Raw genomic sequence first — 12,908 nt, forward strand, 5'->3', positions numbered from 1 at the left:
ATAAGGAGTTCTGAATTCAATTAACTTCTAACAATGATTATAATAGAGTTCAATAGTTGAAAAGTTTGGATTTTGTTTTAAAAGGGAAATAACAATAAAAATAAAGAGGTGCCTTGGGATTATTGGTTCGTCATGGTGACAAATCCTTCATAAACCAAACCCTAAACCTAGAACTTTATATTGGACCCACTTTCTAAAGACAAGTTTCTTTTAAGCCTATCACATTTCCTTTCGGTCTCAGTGAGTGTGTTCCTCTAGCAACCACGCCTATTCTCATGGTTAATTGCTATTGGAATCCTTGAAGAACGAAACTTTATTTGTCTCAATGTTTGCTAGACTATTCTCATGTTTCGCAATCCTTGTCTAATTTCACTTGTTCCTGTTGGAACAAAATGTGTTTAACATTACCCTTTAGAGTTTTGATGATAACAAGGTATTAAAAATTGTCAATTGGATATGCTAAGATTTGTTCAAGTGTGCAGGACCATAAACAAAAATTTAGTGTCTCTTTGAAGTATAGGTTCTGAAAGAACAAATGAGAGCAATGGAATCAACAAGAAGGAAGCTTGAAGCATCTGAAGAAAAGTGCTCCTGAAGTTAAGTGCTCCTGAAGTGATGACCTCATCAGAAGCAAGTTCATCAGAAGCACCTCATCAGAAGCAACATCACCAAAAGCTGAAGATCATCAAAAGATGTGAGAATTAAAGCTTCAAAGGTTGTTCAAAGGATTTAATCACGCCTAGCATTGCAAAAGACCAGAAGAGTGAAGCAACGGCTAATTCAAATGAATTTGAAGGCATTGGATGCTTGTTCTTTGAAGAACGTTGACAATGTACAATTGTACGAAGTGTACAACCACTATCTCCACTACTCAGTTTGTGTCTCTGCTACAGGACAAGAATAACAGCTATGCCTGCAACGATGTTCCTTCATACTTGGATTGGATTTGAAATTGATCCTTCATAGGACATTAACCATATCAGGCAAAAGATCATTGGTGATTGATCAAGTGCTGGAAATTCACAACGTCTCTTTCACACCCCTATATAAAGGAGTGAAGACTTAGAGAATGGCAAGTGTAACTCCCTCCTTTTATTTAATTATTTTTATTAAGTTAGAATCTATTTGTGTGAATTATTTATATATATGAGGCGTTAGTATTTTATTATGTGGCATTATCCTATTATTTATTAGAATATGAGAATTATTAGTGTAAGTAGAATTGGAGGTTAGAATAGAAATAAGAATAAGTTATTGGGCCTAAATAGATTTAGGAAGAGTGATTGGTATTATAAATAAGGAAGCTTAGGTAAGAAAGAGTTTTTACGTTAAACCGCTTTTTGGAGAAAGAGGAGAAAAAAGGAGAAAAGTCAAGAGAATAGGAGAAGACAAGGAGAGCTGCGATTTCATTGATTAAGGTAAGGGTGAGACTATCTTTCACTAATACTTAGCATGTGAATCATTAGATTGCATCTAACAAGAGTTAGGATGAATTTGGGAGATTTTAAGAAATTAGGGTTTGAGCGGTTTTGATGATTAGATAATGGAAATTGGATGAATTGATGTAGAAACTGTGAACAGACATTAGATAATCCATAGGATGATTATTAGAAGTTGTTTTGTGATTAGAACCAAGAGATTAGGTGAAGTTTTGGAGAAAACCGAATTCTGGCCGTACTGACCTTTATCGCTCGCAACGGCGAGTAGCGTAGCTCGCCGCACGAGTGATGAACTTCATCGCTCGCCTCGCGAGCAGAACCACTCGCAACGGCGAGTAAACCCAGAACGAGCTCGCCACCGCGAGCAAATCGCTCGCCACTGCAAGCAACTCAGTGAGAAATTCAGATTTTGTAATTGATGTTTTAGGTCAAGTTTAATATGGTTTTGAGGGCCTTAAAAGTTATAAGAATGATTAGACAAGTTTTGGGGTCAAGATTGGACCTAGGGAATGCTCGCAACGGCGAGTAGAAGAGCTCGCCTCGCGAGCAACTAATTAGCTACCAACCTTGTTTGGGTTTTGTGATCCTTGATGCAAGATGAGATAGGAGTTGATCTTGAGATAGGAATGGAAGTTGTTGTGAGATTGTAAGTTGTCCAGAAAACCAAAATTAAGATGATTAAGATATGTATTAATGAGATAATGTTATATATGCATTACGTGGAATATTTCGATGCTTTAGATGTTATTGATTCATTGGGTAATGTTGAATTATGATGTTGTTATTAAGTGTTGTATATGTTGCTGAGGCTGTAATAATGATGCGAGATTGTGTATATGCACTATATGTGTTATTTATGAAGCTTATGTTGATGATATGATTAAGATGTTGTTGATTATCATTTGATGATGTTATATTGCGTTGCTGTTATGATATGAATTTATAAGTGCTGCATATGTTGCTGTTGATCTTATTAAAGTTGTAAGTGTCGGTCTAAGTTGTAAAGTTGTAAGAGTTGTCCATATTTATGGAGTCGTTAAAGATGTTCATGATGTTGTCTAGGTTGTAGGAAGTTGAGTCCATTGCATACTCATTAAAGATGGGGGCTTGATGCCCGGCAGCTTTTGCTCACTTTGTTAGGGGCTTGATGCCCTGAAGAGCCTATTTATGCTCATATATGTTGGTTGGGGGCTTGATGCCCTGGAGCTTTTGCTCAATAGCGACGAGGGCTTATGCCCTGGAGCCTTTTTACACTCAATTATGTTGGGGGCTTGATGCCCTGGATTGGTACCACATGCATTTGCATTTTCATGATGATTCAAGATGGTTTAAGATGTTAAGAGTTGCATAGTCGAGTTAAGTTGCATTATCGAGTCAAAGTCGTCAAGTCAATTAAGTTAATTAAGAAGTTGATTATGATGTTTAAGATGATGAATGATTATGATGTTTATGTTGATGAAAGATTATGAAGTTGTTTATGATGATTGATTAAGAAGTGGTTTATGATGATGATGTTTATGTTGATGCTATAATGCCATACGATTATTATTATGAAAAGTTGATGATATGATGTTATGTGAATTATGATATGATGTTATGTGAATTAGGATAAGACGTTATGTGATTCATGATAAAGATGTTATGTGATTTATGATAAGGTGTTATGTTATTCATGATATGATGTTATGTGATTTATGATAAGGTGTTATGTGATTTATGATAAGATGTTATGTGAATTATGATATGATGATATGTGATGTTTTATGAATATAATTATGATGATACATGATGACGTTGTGTTTGTACTTAGGATGCTATAAGATGATGTTTATGATTAGGTTGACATATGAAGTTAATTATCAATTTGATTATGAAGTTGTTTTCGATAATGCTATATTTTGATAATGATACTTATTTGAATTACATGACGATGTTTATGATTGTTAATGATATTAGATGATGATGCTTATGATTGATACGTTGATGATATATCATGTTGCTATAAATATGGTTTGATGAAATGTGATAATTGTTGTAATTAATATTGATGCTAGGAGATGATTGTTTGTGACTATTATTTGATGACATGGGATGATGTTTTTATGATTCATATTTGATGTTATTTGATGACGTTATGAATGTATTAATTGAAGATGTATGAAGACGTTTAGGATTGTATTTATGATGATATGATGATATAAGATGATTGTTTATGATTACGATTATGAAGATGTATGATGATGTTGGTGAATGTATTATGTTGATATATGATGGCGATTTTTAAAGATGTTTATGATTATGATGACATGTGAATAGGATTATGATTGTTTAAAGATTGTGATGAAATATATTGCTAATATGAATTGACGACTAACCAAGTATTTGAATATAAATGTTGAATTATATGGAGCTTAAGTTGTTAAATGTAATTAATGAGTTACCTGCTTAATATTATTGTTTGAGAAATCTCACCCCTTCTGCGGAGTTTCGAATTACTTATGTTAAATGATTTTGAAGAATAAATTGTTATTTATTCAGTTTATGAATTTTTAAGAAGTGTAGCATTCCGTTTAAAGTTGTTAAACTCTGATTTTTTATTTAAGAAAATTTGATGTTGGGGAAACGGGGTGTTACAGCTAGACTCATACAACAATTTACAAGCACCAAAACTCTGCTAAAATTGTTCTGCATCAAAAGTTCACTTAGAATTTCTTATCAAAGTTCATATCTTAGAAATTATAGAGTCTTAAGAGTCTGTATCTTGTATTGAGAACATGTATATCAAGTGTTCAACCTCAAACAATTTTCTTTGTAATTCTGTTCGAATAGAAGTCTCTTGCAGTTGTGCTTGAGCATAGGAAGTCTCTTGATTGTGTTCTGGAGCATAGGAAATCTCTTGCAGTTGTGCTTGAGTAGTTTGAAGTCTCTTGCTAGTTTTAGCAGTGAGCAGTTGTAATCAGATATTACATTTTAGTGAACTATCCTTGGAAGTGCAAGGAGGACAGGACTACTTCCGGTTTGTGGAAGGAACATGTATAATTTCTTTGTGTCTTTCTTCTCTCTCTCTCTCTCTCTCTCTCTCTCTCTCTCTCTCTCTCTCTCCCTCTATTTTAATCCGCTGCATTTAGAATCTGAACATCACTTCAGAAGCTGAACTCTATCTGCTTCTGACCAGTGATTTCAGTAGGAGAAAACGAAGAAAAAGCTAACACAATTCATCCCCCCTTCTTGTGTTTTTCTCATCTTCAATTGGTATCAGAGCCTGCTTTGTTGTCTTAACACTTAACAGTGTAACAGAAAAAGATCTGAGAAAAACATGTCTGGTGATGAACCTGCTTCCAGTCAGAACAACAATAATGTTGTTCCATATGATTATGGTAACAACAAGAAATCTGAAAGGTAAGGTTCCAAAGTTTAATGGAGATCCTAAAGAATTTTCTTGGTGGAAAACCAACTTCTACAGCTATGTCATGGGTTTAGATGAAGAACTATAGGACATTCTAGAAGATGGTGTTGGTGACTTAGTCCTTGATGAAGAAGGAGTTGCTATTGATAGAAGGAAACATACTCCTGCTCAGAAGAAACTCTACAAGAAGCATCACACGATCAGAGGAGCACTTGTCACTGCTATACCTAAAGCAGAGTATATGAAAATGAGTGATAAGTCTACTGCAAAGGCAATGTTTGCTTATCTCTGTGCAAACTATGAAGGTAGCAAGAAAGTCAGAGAAGAAAAGGCTCTCATGCTTGTTCATCAGTATGAGTTGTTCAAGATGAAGGATGATAAAAGTATTGAGGAAATGTACTCAAGATTTCAAACCCTAGTCTCTGGACTACAAATACTGGAGAAAAGCTATGTTGCTTCTGATCATGTGAACAGGATACTAAGAAGCTTGCCTGCTAGATGGAGACCTAAGGTTACTGCTATTGAGGAAGCTAAAGATTTAAACATTTTAAGTGTTGACGATCTTGTCAGCTCTCTCAAGGTTCATGAGATAAGTATAAATGAACATGAGCCTGCTAAGAAGAGTAAATCTATTGCTCTTCCATCTAAAGGGAAGTCATCAAAAGCCCTTAAAGTTGTTGAATCTGAAGAAGAATCACCTGATGGAGATTCTGATGAAGATCCTACTTAGAAGATGGCTATGCCCTATAACGAGCTTGAGTATCTCACAAGGACGAATAGGAAGTTTCTGAGTAAGAGAGGTGGTTACAAGAGCTCCAAGAAACAAGATCAGAAGGGATGCTTCAACTGTAAGAAGCCTGGACATTTCATTGCTGATTACACTGATCTTCATAAGGAGAAATCAAAGGACAAGTCAAAGAAATCAAGCTTCAACTCAAAGAAATTCAGGAAGCAGATTAAGAAGAGTTTAATGGCAACCTGTGAAGATTTAGATAGTGAATCTGGGTCTGAAAAGGAAGAAGCAGAAGATGAAGCAAATGTAGCTAGAGGGTTAGTGGCTACAGTGACTGATAGATATCTGGCAAGTGTACCAAAAACTATCAAAGTAGTAATAAATATCGATCCACAAGGACTGTGTTAATTTCAATTCTAGCAAGCGCGTTATACGTTAGGATGTGTAAAGTTTGTATTGTTTGCCCTAGGCAGAAAAGAGTTTGGTTTTATCAGACTTAATTAAATTGGACAAAGTGTGAGAGAAAATTATATTGAGATGAATGATTAAACCGGTGAATCCGCTATTGCTTTATATGAAAAGTCCACCTCTCTTTACTCTCAATTACTACTCAATTTTTACGATATATTAACTAAGTTGTTTTGATCAATCTCTTGACTCAAAACCCTTTCCTAAGTTATAACCCTATTAATCTCTTAACTAGATTGAATAATCGTGGAAGCGATTTTTGGAACGTTAATTCATATATCATAACTCTCAATTTCCTATCTCTAGGTTCCTAGTGTTGAGTTAAACAAAATTACTATTTCAGGATTAAAAGCTAGGGCTAGTAGTCATTCAATTCCTATGATCAATTCATATGATTGCAAGAAGCTAGGGCTATTAGTCATACAAAACAATAACATGAAAAGCAATAAACACAAGTAATTCTGAATAAAAACTGAATAACATTGATTATAGAGAGAGTTCAACTACAAAATCATATATTACAATAGTTTCATCATGGCTTAATCAAACTAAGAGTTTAGCTACTCATAACTAAACAATCATAAGCTTAAACAAGAGAAAACATACATCAATCTAACCAACGAAGAGTTGGTATCAGATTCAGAGCTTGTTCCTTGGTCTCCTGTCATCTTCTGTGCTCAAAATTGCAATAATAATCAGTACCCTAACCCTTGCTAGCAGCTGGCTATTTATAGAAGGAATTTAGGGTTTCAGAAAAAGCCCATCGTGCCATGTTACGGGCTGGTCGTAGCACGATGGTCTCATTAATCCTACGTGGCAGCAGACAAAACCGACCATCGTGGCACGTTGCATATTGCTTCGTGCCACGAAATTTCCAGAAGTGGTTCGTTGTCGCACGCTTCATCAATCGTGCCACGAGATGCTCCCATCGTGGCACGATGCTTGGTACTTAGGCATTTTTGCTTGTTTTCTCAAAGTTTCTTCTCTTGAGCTCTTGTTCCTGTTTTGGTATGATTTCACCATGAATTCATTGCAGTTGACTCTCTAAATGCTATAATAAAGGCATAAAAACTACTAAAAACTAATGTTGATGCACCGTCATCACAACCCCAAACTTAAACCATTCCTTGTCCTCAAGGAATCCAATTTGCAAATGGAAAAATTGCATTAAGATAACAAATTACCAACAAATGATATTTCAAAAAGTTCACTCCTTTCCGGTGTAATGATGTACCGGATGCTAGCTCTTACCTCCAAATCCACAACTCCACGCATATGTTTGAATAGGGTCACACAATCATCATGCAGGTCTGCTGTATTACCATAAGCTTGAAAAATTTCTAAACTATCAATCAAAGTCAGAGTCAAGTACACACTTTTAAGGTCTTTCAAGGTTATAACGGGGCTTAGGTGAAAGGTGGATATATTTTGGGAAGTAGTGTTATAAAATGATGAAGTTAAGCTCATACAACTTGGGTATCTTAGATAACAACACAGAAAACCAATTTCCTTCGTTTCAAATTTAACACAGAAGAGTACTAGAGAACTTAGTCTTTTGAGACATATAAACATTGTTGGTCTCATACACAAGATTCTTTCCTTTTCATTTCATTCATTTTTTTTTCTCTGCACATTTTCAAGTGCTTTTTGCTTTGTTTTTCAAGAGATAAAATATAAAATTTAACAATTTCTCTTCTCTTGGTTCTCTAGTACCCCCACCCCAAACTTAGTAAGTTGTTAATTCCAGAAGCAACCCCAAACTTGAACATTTCACACAACCTAGAGAGCTTAATTCAAACAAATAATTGGGACATTCATTCCTAAGGCCTTCTAGGTTTGTAACATGGCTTGTCACCGAACAAAAAGATCTATACTTAATGGCTCAATTTGGCTTTACAAAGGATAAATAATAAATCAATCAAGGTAGGCTCAAAAAGGCTCAAGGTACCAAGCACTTTGCCTTAGTGTGTACAAAACAAGACCAATCAACAAATAGAGAAATATCGCAAGTTCTAGAAACAGCAGTTGCATGGAACACTCATATATGTAAAATTGGAAAAATAAAAATTTGGCTATGGACCTTACAAGTTGAGATATCTGGGAGTTGTGGCTACCTACTTCCTTTGCCGAACACTTCCCTTTGGATCAATTAGGCATAGCACTGTTATGAGACTGATAAATTGGGCATAGCAGAGTTGTGGCTACCCTCCTTTGAACTCTTTGACATATCATTGGTATAGCACTGTTATGAGATTGATAAATTTCCACAAACAAACAGATTCATCAATAATAAAGGCTTAATTGCATGTTTGGTCCCTTATGTTTATTTTAGTTTTCAAGTTGGTCCCTTACGTTTTGAAAGTTTCAAGTTGGTCCCTTACGTTTTAAAAGTTTTCAAGTTGGTCCCTTACGTTTTGAAAGTTTCAAGTTGGTCCCTCATGTTTATTTTAGTTTTCAAGTCGGTCCCTTATGTTTATTTTAGTTTTCAAGTCGGTCCAAAACATAAGGGACCAACTTGAAAACTAAAATAAACATAAGGGACCAACTTGAAAACTAAAATAAACATAAGGGACCAAACATGCAATTAAGCCAATAATAAACCAAGGAAAGCATTACAAACAGGGGATTAAAACAAACCGACATAGCACCACAATGTTCAAACTGAATAAAAAGTACATCAAAATAAAGAAACAAAAGGTAAAAAGCTAAAAATAAAATTTGCACACCAAGTCCGTCACTGCTCATCATCATCAGTGGCCTCCAGATCCTCTTGCAAGCCGGCATAGAACTCATTCACACTCTGCTCACTAGCTGCCTTCCCACGAGCGAAGCCGGATCGAAGAAGACCCTCTCTCTCACCAGCACATCTCCTCTGCTCTATAAAGTAGTCCTCCATGTTGGCTTCAGTGCTAAACCAATCAAAAGCATTGCTCTGAAGAGACCTCTGATGGTGCTGATCAGCAGCAAGAGAAAGCTCCACTCCAAAATAAGGACCGTCCACATACAGTTGTGATGATGTATCATGGGCCCAGCAGGCCATAACACCCAAGTTATCAAGCTGAACCGGATGTCCTTCACGCCCCTTCTTCTTCTCAAACTTCACCATGGTTGTATCATCAATGTCTCCCTTTTACTTAAGCACGATGTCTCCAAGCTCCTCCGGGACACCTTCCTTCTTGCACAAAGCATTTATCAAACAAACATGCCCCAAATGCATTGAAGTCCCACAATCTGCCATTTGCTGGATACTTAGGTTGAGCAGTCGCCCAACATTGATCCCATAGCCAAAGATGATGGCCTCCAGAATATAGAGCAACTCCATAGGCAACTCGGATGTAGCAGACATACTCTCCAAAGTAGAATGAATGAATGAAGCCCAAGCCTTGTCATTACGTTATTTCTTATGTATTTTGATCACAAATGGAGTTCACAAGGAGACTTATGCAGCAAAAAGAGCAGAAAAACTGAAGAAAATGAAAAGCATGAAAACGTGTCACGATTTGGTACAAACGTGACACAATTTGGGAAGCATCAGAACTCTTGGTTCGAGATTGAAGAAACGTGTCACGATCGGTAAAACGTGACATGATTTGGTGAAGCCCTAATTCAGTTTCTTGCTCTACAAGGTGAAAACGTGTCACGATTCACTTAAAACGTGACACGATTTGGGCGATATTCTGTGCCTATTTATGCTGAAGTCTATTCCAAAAACAAAGGTGACAAATTCTAAAGAAAAAGTGTGATTTTGTGACTGCAAGACGGCCAAGGAGGACGATTTCTTCATCCTTCCATCACTTTGTGTATGTTTTAATTCCTTTAATGATTATGTTATTTGTAAACACCATTATGAGTAGCTAAATCCATTAAAGGTTAGGTCTGAGATGATTCTTTATAACCCTAATTGATACATGATGCTGTGAAACTCTATTTATTGTGAATGATATTCTAGCCTTTATTCAATTCAATTGTTCTTAATGATTTAGTGGGAACGAATGACTACTGACCATAGCTTTCGACTTAGACCTAATTGAATTGTTCTAATAAACATGGTTAGTCTAGGAATGGATAATCGTTTGTTAGTGATATTAGGTTAACGTGCTTAAACCTTCAAGAATTATAAGACCACCTAAGGAATTAGGGGCTGTATTTTAAGAGGAGGGTCCTAACTCAAGGGATTGATTAAGACTATTTTGTTAACTATCGTGGGACTAGGAAATCATTCATAAGAATAGGTGCAACATACCAATTAGGGGAACGTAGATGATTCGAAAGACCTAAACTCATCTCTCTCTTATTCTTAAAAACCAAATTTATTTTCGGCAATTATTTTATTGAAATCAAACCAATCTACTTCCTAGTGGCAAAACAAAATAACTTTTATACATCCTAAAGTACAACGCAGTTGAATTATTGAGATTAAAAACAGTCCTCGTGGGATCGATATTTTTACTACTTCGATAGTATTTGGTGCACTTGCCAAACGTCTATCAAGTTTTTGGCGCCGTTGCCAGGGACTGTTGATTTATTTCAACAAGGCAATTACGTTATAATTTAGGATTTCTGCAATTTAATTTTCTGTTTTAAAATTTCTTTGTTTCAGTATTCATTAATTACTTTTTATCGTGCAGTGCTACTAAGGTATTGCTGTTTATGCGAGGTAAACAGAGATCTGACGATTTAGAGTACGATCCGGAAATCGAAAGGACTGCTAGAGCATTCTGGAAAGCTGTCCGGTTGCAATGGTTGTCTCAATCAGTGCCACCTAGTGCACGAACACCGTTATTGGAGCCATCAATTACTGAATCTGAAACAACTTCTTCTCCTACATCCATCATCATGGGAGAACCTGTACCACCGATACCTAAGCTAGGAGACTATGGGTTAACAACTCAACGCGGTCAACTGACCCACACTTTTCAACTAGCTAACCTCATTGCTTTTGACATCAAAACCACTATTCTCAACGGTTTGAGAGACAAACAATTTGATGGGACAGAGAGCATGAGCCCACATGAACACTTGAGTCACTTTGCTGAAACATGTGAATTTTGTGTACAACCAGCAAATGTGACCGATGCACAAAAGAGGCTTAGGTTGTTTCCTTTCACCTTGACGGGAAGAGCCAAAGATTGGTTGTTGACTATACCCAATGGGACTGTCCAAACATGGGAGGAGCTAGAGCTTAAGTTCCTGGAGAAGTACTTCCCTATGTCTAAATATTGGGACAAGAAGATGGAGATTTCAAACTTCAAGCAAGGGGAGAATGAGTCACTATATGATGCTTGGGAGCGGTTCAATTTGCTTCTTAAGAGATGTCCTAACCATGAGTTCACTGAGAAACAATACCTTCAAATCTTTACTGAGGGGGTGACACCTAACACTAGGATGTTCTTGGATGCTTCCGCGGGAGGTAGTCTTAAGAGTAAAACTGATCATGAAGTTCAAGCTCTATTCGAAAACATGGCCAGTAATGAATATCGTGCTGAAGTGAAATAGAAAGAAAGAGGAGTATTTGGGGTGAGTGAGAAAACTGCAATCCTAGCTAACCAAGCAACCATGAACAAACAAATAGAGGCTCTAACTAAGGACTTTCAAGGTTTCACTTTGGCTCACAAGCAACAACAAGTGGCTGCGATCAAGTGTGACTTATGTGGTGAAGAACATGCCAATGGTGAATGTGTTCCCGAAGGATCTAGTGAGGAAGCAAATTACATGGGGGGCTACCAAAGGCAAAATCAATACTATAACTCAGGTATTAACAAGCACCCCAACTTGAGCTACTCAAATAACAACACCTTGAACCCGCTCTTGCCTAATCCTCAACAAAGAAAGCCTTCAGCTCTTGAGGAAACTATGATGAACTTTATGAAGATGACTTAAGGAAACTTTGAAGAGATGAAGAAAAGCCAAGAAGCGGAAAGAAAGAACAACGAAGCTTCCAGGAAGATGCTTGAAACTCAACTTGGGCAATTAGCTAAGCAATTGGATGAACAAAGCAAAGGCGGATTCTCAGGTAACACTAAAGAAAACCCTAAGAATGAGTCTTGTAATGCTATTGAGTTGAGGAGCAAAAATGTTTTGACACCTTTAGTTCCAAAAGTTCCAAAGAAAGTTGATGAAGTAGTAGTGGAGGTGGAAAAAGATGGGGAAGTTGAAAAAGAAAGTGAAAATGGTGTAGTTGAAAAGGAGAATGATCAAGGAGAAGTTGAAAATGAAAAGAAGAAAAAAATAGAGGGAGAAAAAAGTGAGAAATTAATAGATGAGGATTCGATCTTGAGGAAGTCTAAGAGTCAGATATTGAAGGATGGAGATAAACCACAAGTTGTTACATCTTATGTGAAGCTTCCTTACCCTCATCTAGAGAAGAAGAAAAAGAAGGAGGAAGGACAATTCAAGATGTTCATGCAACTTATATCACAACTTCAGGTGAATATTCCTTTCGGTGAAGCACTTGATCAAATGCCCTTGTATGCCAAGTTCATGAAAGATTTGATAACGGGAAGAAGAAAGCCTAAAGATGATGAAAACATTTATCTTTCCAAGAATTGTAGTGCCATTCTCCAAAAGAAGCTACCACTTAAGCTAAAAGATCCTGGTGCCTTTACTATTCCTTGCTCCATTGGGCCGGTAGACATTGGTAGAGCTTTATGTGACTTAGGGGCAAGTATCAACTTGATGCCCCTTTCAATGATGAAGAAGCTTGGATGTGGTGAGCCAAAGCCAACAAGAATGACCATAATCTCTTATCCTTTCGGTGTGCTTGAAGATGTGCTAGTCAAGGTAAATGATCTAGTGTTTCCAGCAGATTTTGTGATCTTAGACATGGCTGAAGATGAAGAAATACCACTAATTCTAGGAAGAC

Source organism: Medicago sativa, chromosome 2, assembly GCF_051527215.1.
Source record: "Medicago sativa cultivar Bolivia chromosome 2, Bolivia_mono, whole genome shotgun sequence".
NCBI classification, from domain to species: Eukaryota; Viridiplantae; Streptophyta; class Magnoliopsida; order Fabales; family Fabaceae; genus Medicago; species Medicago sativa.